Below are 8390 nucleotides of genomic sequence, written 5' to 3' on the forward strand. Positions count from 1 at the left end.
TATGGAGAAAAGCCCTGTCCTCAAAAAGAAAACAAAACAAAAACACAACAAAAAAGGAAGACCTGAAGATATTATCCACAGGAGAGGGCTATAGTCAACCCGTTTTCAGTCATCATCTGGTAAATATTCTTTTTGTAAAACTTTTGTTGCATCTCTATTCATTTATTTAGTTAATTTCTCTCTCTCTCTCTCTCTCTCTCTCTCTCTCTCTTTCTGTCTCTCTCTGTCTCTGTCTCTCTCTGTCTCTGTCTCTCTCTCTCTCTCTCTCTCTCTGTGTGTGTGTGTGTGTGTGTGTGTGTGTGTGTGTGTGTGTGTGTGTGAAGGAACAACTCATGGAATTCTGTTCTCTCCTATTCTGAAGGTCCTAAGGATCAAACCCAGATCCTCAGGCCCACTGGCAGATGCCTTTACCCATTTCATCCGCCCAAAGTGAATAACCTTAATTATTCAACTTGCTGGAGTCTTAAAAGCAAATAGACTTCTAAAATAATATATAACACGATTTTAATTAATAGCAGAAAATTTTAGATATTACAGTCTTTCAATTAAACTGAGCAAATGTGCACTCCAGATGAATTTTGATATTGACTGTCTTAAGTATGGTGCCAGCTGTGTGCTGCACCCACCCTTAATGTCAACATGGCATCCTTTTACTGATGGCTATCTGAGAAAATTTAGACTCATTACACCTCTGTGCCTTTCCACAAACTGTATTGCAGTCTTTGAAGCAGACGAATTCTACAATTTCCATGTCTTTTTCAAAAATTTATTTATATGTATAAGTGTTCTTCTGTCTGCGTGTGTGTCTGTGTACCATGCGTGTGCCTAGTGCCCTTGGAGCTCCTGGGGTTACCGATGTTGATAACGGCCATTTGGGTGCTGGGAATCGAACCCAGATCCTCTGAAAGAGTAGGCAGTCCACCAAGCCATAGCTCTAGCTCCAGATTTTCCTGCCTTAAAGTTACATTTTCTCAGGAAATTATGGCTGTGTATCATCCTAGAAATAGGTTTATAGACTAAAAGCAAGCACAATTCTACTCGGTCTACAACTCAATTTATGGTTAGCATTTATTTTCAACTTTCCATCCTTCCGTGTAAAGCCTTGTGTTTCTATCAGCTTTAGAGTCGCAACTCCCTCAGACTACTTTGAAGAAAGGTTTTGGGTTTTTTTGTATTGGCTTCGATAACTGACATTCATGCTATGAACTACTTAGGATACCGTACATTATACTCCCTGTCAGAATTTCACATGCTAACTCTATTGCATTGAATTAACAGGTGTCTGAACCCACCTTCGTTTGGTAGGGGGATAGGATGAAAAGACACTTTATATTTAAAGGCCAATCAAACACATAGACGAGCATACTCACGGTCAAAATTAGCTTTTGGTTTGTTTGTTGATTTCTGAGACAAAGTTGCACTATGGTAGGCCTCGAACCCAGAGACAATCTGCCTCGTGAGAGCTGGGATTAAAGGTGTGCGACACCACACTGGCCAGAGACTTTTTTTTTTTTTTAAAGATTAACTTTTAAACTGTAGCAATTACCCAAATTTAGTTTTAAACCTACTTCTAAAGATTTTATACTTCCTTTCCACTCCCCCCTACCAGAATAGCGGATCAAAATACTTAACAATTAGGTCAGGCTCTTGGACACAAAGTTGGGGAAATCAGTTTTACCAATATTAACACTCAGGATGAGCCTGAATCTGAGTTTAAGCTGCATCTTCTCCCGCTACATGAAGGCATCCTGGAATTGTCTTCCCTTCCACACACCCTCAGAGAAATCACAACAACCTTTGTTTCCTACCGAGGGTGAGGGGGTGGGGGGTGGGGGGTGGGGTGAGGGGATGGGGTGAGGTTGGGAGGCGGAGGAGCATGTAAAATTGTAGAGAAAGTGCGTTTTGGTTTCTTTCCCCTAACATATGCAGCTAGTTGGCTGGCAATCGCACTGGCCTCTGTCAGGCCGTTCGAATTCCCTGCTCCTACGGACTTAGCCGAAGTGGGCCGAAGGTGGGTTCGAGAGCTCATCCCTCCTCGGCTACATAAACCACGCCTCAGAAATCTGCCTTCTAGAGAATTCTGAGCGGCTATACTTTGGCCTCCTCAAATCTTTCCTTACCCTCAGCTAGAGAGGCCTTCCTTCCCCTCTGGCCGGCTTCTCACTCGTTGAGGTAAAAAAGAAAATCCGCGGCTTTGGATTTAGTAGGAGGCAATTTCCCCGCCCCCTGAACACGTGACCTCAGATGGCCGCTGAACTCAACACTCCCATTGGCCAGGCCAGACTCCGCCCTCTGGGTTGATTGATCAGTTGCCAGGATGTGACAGTCTAGGGCCGTCAGCCCGTTCTGGCCCTGAGTCCCTGCCTCGTTCCCACCTTGGTAGGCTGGGTGAGGTGTGGCGCTGGGTGTGAGGTATGACGCTGAGGGTGAGGTGTGGCTGGGTGAGGTATGACGGAGGCATTGTCAACCGGAAGTCAGTAAAAGCCGAGTCTGGTCTTATTTTTATCTGGCTACCATGTTAATTAGCTGATGTCCCCAGAAGCAATGCATGGCGGGTAGCTCTTCACGGGTAACTCTGAGAGAGTTCAGGAATCAAGTGGCTTCAGAAATCGACTGAGGGCAAAAGGGAGGAGACAGATGTAGGTGTGTGGCCAGGTGGCGTACAGTACTGGAGAAAGAACATTTGAGGTGTGGCGGAAAGGAAATTTGAGGCAGGGCTTTGAATGGGAATGTGTGGATTTTAGATCTTGATTGATGGCCACTCCCGCACACGTTCTCACTTAGAATAACTACACCACCCCTGATAAAGAACAGCTCATTCCTTTGTGTTTCTAACTTCTGTTTTCTTTTTCACGGTACAGCTTGGCACTGAGCTTCTTCCCAGGAGATTGCAGGAAGTAATGTGTATTAATTTATTTTATATAATTCATATCTCTTTCTAGCTAATATTGAAAAGCATATTGTGAAACGTCAGTGGGATAAGCCACTTCATTGCCTTAAGTCCCTTACTTCATTCTATTTTGCACAGGTTTATGCAATATGGATTATCATTTAGCAACAGTTTTGTGACCCACCTGCCAATGGAGTACATTATTTTGCATTCTTCCACACATTTTATTAAAACTAAAATTATAGAATTTTGTTAATTAGAAAAACAATACAGACTCAATAGGACCAGTAAAATCATCCAAAGATATGTTTAGAAGTAACCTTCACTTCAGTCCTGACTCCCAGATGAGGTAACCTCTATTTCAGGACCAGTGGGATGGTTAGCAAATTAAGGCACTTGCCACTAAGGCTGACGACCCAAGTTCAAACCCTGGTACCCACAAGGTGGAAGGAGAGACCTGACTCCCACAAGTTGTCCTTTGACCCCTACACACTGGCTGGGGCATGCATGCCCCTCCCCATATGCCCAAAATAACTTTAAAAAAAAATCTAGATTCTGTCTTTTGATACTTTGTATGTCAATACAAACCTCTCAGCTAGATAAATACAAAGTTGGTTGGTCAGAAATATAAAATGGCACTTCACTTTCATCACTAAACAATAATGAACAACCTTCCAGGCCAGCATCCATCCATCTAACACATCTTTAATACAAAAACAGTTGAGCCAATGGTGGCACATGCATTTAATCCCAACTCAGGAGGCGGAGACAGACCAATCTTCGTGAGTTCAAGACCAGTCTGATCTACAGAGTGAGTTCCAGGACAGCCAGGGCTACACAAAGGAACCCGGTCTTGGAAAAATAAATAAACAAACCCAAAACTCCAGCTGAATAATAGGGTATCTCATGGTAACTGTTTGCCATAATTTATTCAGTATGCCACAGCTAACGTTTGCTTCCAGGATTTCATCTGAAGGTCACAGAAAGAATCTTAGATATTTGCTCTTGAATAATTTCTATGGGATTTTTTTTTTTGATTTGCTATCTCAAGTCATGAGACCACTTAAACTGATGGATATGTCTTGTTTACCTTTTAAAAATTATAGCAATTTATCTTAACAATGTCAAGAGGGATAATTTTTCTGAATACCCAGCAGTACACTACACAGCAATACTGAATAAATTGCTCTTTAGAAAATTTCACCAATATAACATATCAAGTACTTTATATTTATTTGATAATTAAACACTTTTTAGGTATTTATAGACCCTTGGGCTTTTCCCTTACACGAACTGGCTATTATATTTGCATGTTTGTCTGTATTGGATCAGATCCATGTTTCTGTTGGGTAGGTTGTCTGTCTTTTTTAAAATCTCGGTCCTAGGTGAGACAGAATACCACACCAGGGAGCTCGTGACTAGGACAAAGTTCTTCATCCCACCATTGGGAGAGGAAGGGATTGGACTGGAGCCCCGCCATCCCTACTAAGGCCATCCCTAGGTAGGTATATTAGTTAAAGTAAAATCTAGCTGTAGAAATAACAGGACATTTCAAAATAATATAAGTCCAAAGGTAAGGGGTTCAGATTTGATAGAAAATTCTGTCTGCCTGTCTGTCAGTCCGTCCTCCCAGCTCTCCCACCAAGTCCTCCGGTGACTTACTTTTCCTCTGTCTCATTACCCTGATAGGTCTACTGTGGCCTTTATTCTCATGGGCTTAGAGAACCAGTATTTAGAAGGTAGCATGGTGGAGGAAAGAATGAACTATGGCCTACAGGATCCGTGTTTGTGTGTGTGCAGTTTAAATTGTGAAATATGATACTGATATGCAAACGTATACAAGACAATGTGTAATTTTAAAGATGTGTTAAGAAATATCCATGAAACCTCTGCTCTACTTAGGGAACATAACCTCGTAGGAAGTTCAGAAGCCCTGCATTTCCTCTTGAAATTACAACTCTTCCCTGGGGCATGCTTCTCTCACTCCCTAGGAATTACTATAATCCTGACTTATACTGATCATTGTCTTGCGTTTCTTCAAAAGTGTTCTGCCCAAGTCATGATGGTTTGCCTATTTTTAAATCTTTACGTTTTGTGTTCCTTTAGTCCTAATTCTTCTGTGCAGTGGATATTATTGAATTGCTTAATGTTGAATATTTTTTATAAATATACCTCATTTTATTTTTCTGCTGATGCCATTTAGTTGGGATCCAAAATGTCCTTCGAAAGCCCATGTGTTAAAGGCTTGGTCCCCCAAGCACTTGGCAGTACTAGAAGGTGATAGACACAGTCTCTTAGACATGGGCACTGATGAAAGACTTAGATAATCCAAGTCATGACCTCAGGAGGGGTGTTGGAACCTAGTCTAGGCCCTTGGCCCTTCCTCTTCCAGCAGTGAAAGGGAAAACGTTAGTCACACACTCCCTGCTGTGAAATGCAGCTCATTACAGGCCTAAGACAACTGGCCTTGGACAGAAACATTCAAGACAAAAGCCAGAACTGACCAACCAACCCACCTTCTTCTCATCCTCTCCCCTATCCCTCCCTTCTTTCTCCTTTTCCCCTTTCCCTCTTTCTTTCTGCTACTACCCTTGCCTTTAGGATAAAGCTTTTCTATGTAGCCCAGGCTGGCCTTAACCCGTGATTCTCCTGCCTCAGCCGTCTACATTTATTGTAACCCAGGGCTATTACAGATTATGCTCCTTCCCACTGATATCCTGGTATGCGTACCCTAGTACGCTTGTATATTTCTCTAGAATGTACCTTTAGAGAATTTTCCGAGCTTGCTCATAAATGTCAACATGTTTTGAGAAAGTGACAGTTCTTGTTACCCTATATCTGCACTAACTTTTAATAATTCCATTCTTTTTTTTTTTTTTTTTGGTTCTATTTTTCGGAGCTGGGGACCGAACCCAGGACCTTGCGCTTCCTAGGCAAGCGCTCTACCACTGAGCTAAATCCCCAACCCCAATAATTCCATTCTTATAATTTTTGAGAGGTAGGTAGATTGTCCAGGTGTCTTTTGAGGAAGGTTCTCAACAGCTACCCCATGGCACTAATGGTACATGTCACTGATCAGGCCCTAGCCACACGGTTACATGTGATTGTAGTAAAAACTAGACTATACAGTGTTCATGCCAGACTGTTAACATACCTAGTTACAAGTGGGTGAGTCTGTTTAAATAAGGAGAGACCAGGTGTTGGGAAATATATAGCAATCTCTGCCATGCTAATAATAAAAAGCTTTAAAAATATTATTTATTTGATGTGTATGAGTACACTGTCGCTGTCTTCAGACACACCAGGAGATGTGTCAGATCCCATTACAGATGGTTGTGAGCCACCGTGTGGTTGCTGGGATTTGAACTCAGGACCTCTGGAAGAGCAGTCAGTGCTCTTAACCACTGAGCCATCTCTCCAGCCCCAATAAGAAGCTTTTTTTTTCTTTCAATAAGAAGCTTTTAAGTGCCAAGTTTTATTTAGAATTTGGTTTATCCGAAACACTTGGCTACATCTCAGTTCTATATAATATATGATGAGCACAACAGGCATTGAATGCTTAAGTATCTTACCCAAAGTTAGCTAGGAAGTATGATACTGAATTTTAAACCCAGGTTGTCTGGCTTTAGCAACCATCTTAATAAGGCTACACACATCATCCAAAAAGAATGTTTGCTTTCAGTCCGCTGTGTGTCTTCCCTCATACTTTCTCTGTACATTTCGTAAGTGACTACAGATGGTTTTCCTTATCAAGATCCAGGAAAATTTACCCTCCCCAAATCACGATGTGACTCAATCATGATTTTTAAAAGTTTGAAACGTTTTAGCAATTACTTTTATTTCTTTAACTTTTAAGTGTGTTTGTATGCATGCATGCGTGTGTGTGTGTGTGTGTGTGTGTGTGTGTGTGTGTGTGTGTGTGCAGTCATGCATGTGAGTGCGGGTGCCTGTAGAGGTTAGAGATCCTATGATCCTCCTCTAGTTAGAGGGACAGGCTGTTGCAAGCTGCCCGACGGGATGCTGGGAATTGAATAAGGTCTTCTGAGTCACTTCAATCAAGGACCACCTCTCCAGCCTTAACAATCACATTTCTCTGTAAATTCTATCTCATCATTTTTTCACCATCGTTAGTTTAAATCTAAATGTAAATAAAACAAGCCCAGACACATACCTGAATATAAACTATGATCACGAATCATCATGGGAAGGAGAAACTCCATTGCAATCACTGTTCCCTTCACATGCCATGTAGCCATGATGAAAATGTCCTGTGTTTAATAAAAACATACTTTTCCTCAGATGCTGATGATGCTAAGAAGGACAGTCACAAATCCTTGACTGACATGGCTCTGTTGTTTTATTGTTTTTTTTTCCTAAACATTCCTTCGGAAAAATCTAAGTATTGTCGCCAGGATGCTATTTTTATCCTAACTAATGGAGGGTCTCACCACTATGCTCAAGCTCTCGGAGCTCACCACCTACAGCATAACGTCTGAAATCATTTCACAGATTTTCCTCCCCTCAAGGCTGTTGAGCAGTGCTTTACTAAAAAAAGAAAAAAAAACCACAATAATAATTGTTTGACTCATGTCTACCTATCAGACCATAGTCTTCCTGAGATCATGGTTTATGTGCCATGCCTTAATTATCTTTATGCCTTACTCAAGGTAATCACTGAAATAAAAACCTAATCATTTCTTCTAAAAATCCTTTCGAAGTAACTATTTCTGCATTTCTGTTAAATGCAGGCTTTCAGTGTTCTTGCCTGGATAGCGATGTGTATAAAGTGTCCCACAGGCCCGAGCACAGGCATGCTGAGGGAGCGTGGCATGAATGTGGCAAATATTCTTCTTGGGATGGAATTGCATATCAGCTCAAACCAGATCGTGCAGAAATTCTGGATGTATGGAAGGAAAAGGGCATTGCATCAGTGTTACACAAGGGGTTTGTTGTCTCTGAGAACTAATGTATAGGTGTGACTTCTTATACTATCTTTTGATCCTCCTGAAGGAACTGCTTTGCATCAATAGACCAGGAAGAACTTTTTAGCAGAGCATATTCAGCATGATGAAAGTTGATAATTACCGCTGAAAGAGAGCTGTGGATGCAGTGACACTAGCATTAAGGAAACTCTGCAGGTGCAGAAGAGAAAGCTAAAGCTTCACATTGGCATACACCAGAAATGAAGCGTGGGAACCTGCTGCTGTTTGTTTGTTTGATTGTTTGTTTGTTTTTTCGTTATTCAACTTTGTGGGCATGATGGCCTCTCTCACATGGTCAACTACTCAGGTTTTAGACCGTGAGCCATCTCACGTAAAAGATGCTGCACCTTTTATGTGCACCGAAGAATTCATGTAGGCTTAGATTCTGACATATCGGCTGAAATAAATACAATAATTGGTTCACTGTTTCCTTGGGGCAGATGGGAAAGCAGACGACAATCTAACCTTTCCTTGAGTAATATTCCCCTAAAATGTCTCACATTTTATTGCCTAGCAAA

At 41.6% G+C, this 8390-nt stretch overlaps 1 protein-coding gene and 1 long non-coding RNA gene across 5 annotated transcripts in view; one reads left to right on the forward strand and one right to left on the reverse strand.

Annotated features, from left to right (window-relative positions):
- Shoc1 (shortage in chiasmata 1) overlaps window positions 1–2381 on the reverse strand; it is a 95936-nt gene extending 93555 nt beyond the window's left edge. For both annotated transcript variants that reach the window (XM_039111043.2, XM_039111042.2), the window contains exon 1: window positions 2121–2381. The gene's annotated coding sequence lies outside the window, so the exon portion shown is untranslated. The remainder of the gene's footprint in view (window positions 1–2120) is intronic.
- LOC102550849 (uncharacterized) lies at window positions 2303–8091 on the forward strand. Of its 3 annotated transcripts, XR_005504787.2 has the most exons (4): window positions 2308–2412; window positions 2862–2897; window positions 4276–4391; window positions 7901–8091. It is a non-coding gene; the product is annotated as an uncharacterized LOC102550849 (long non-coding RNA). The 3 variants fall into 3 exon arrangements; XR_010066527.1 differs by having other exon boundaries at window positions 2326–2412; window positions 2862–4391; XR_010066525.1 differs by having other exon boundaries at window positions 2303–4391.
- The last annotated feature ends 299 nt before the right edge of the window (window positions 8092–8390 follow it).

Source organism: Rattus norvegicus, chromosome 5, assembly GCF_036323735.1.
Source record: "Rattus norvegicus strain BN/NHsdMcwi chromosome 5, GRCr8, whole genome shotgun sequence".
NCBI lineage: Eukaryota > Metazoa > Chordata > Mammalia > Rodentia > Muridae > Rattus > Rattus norvegicus.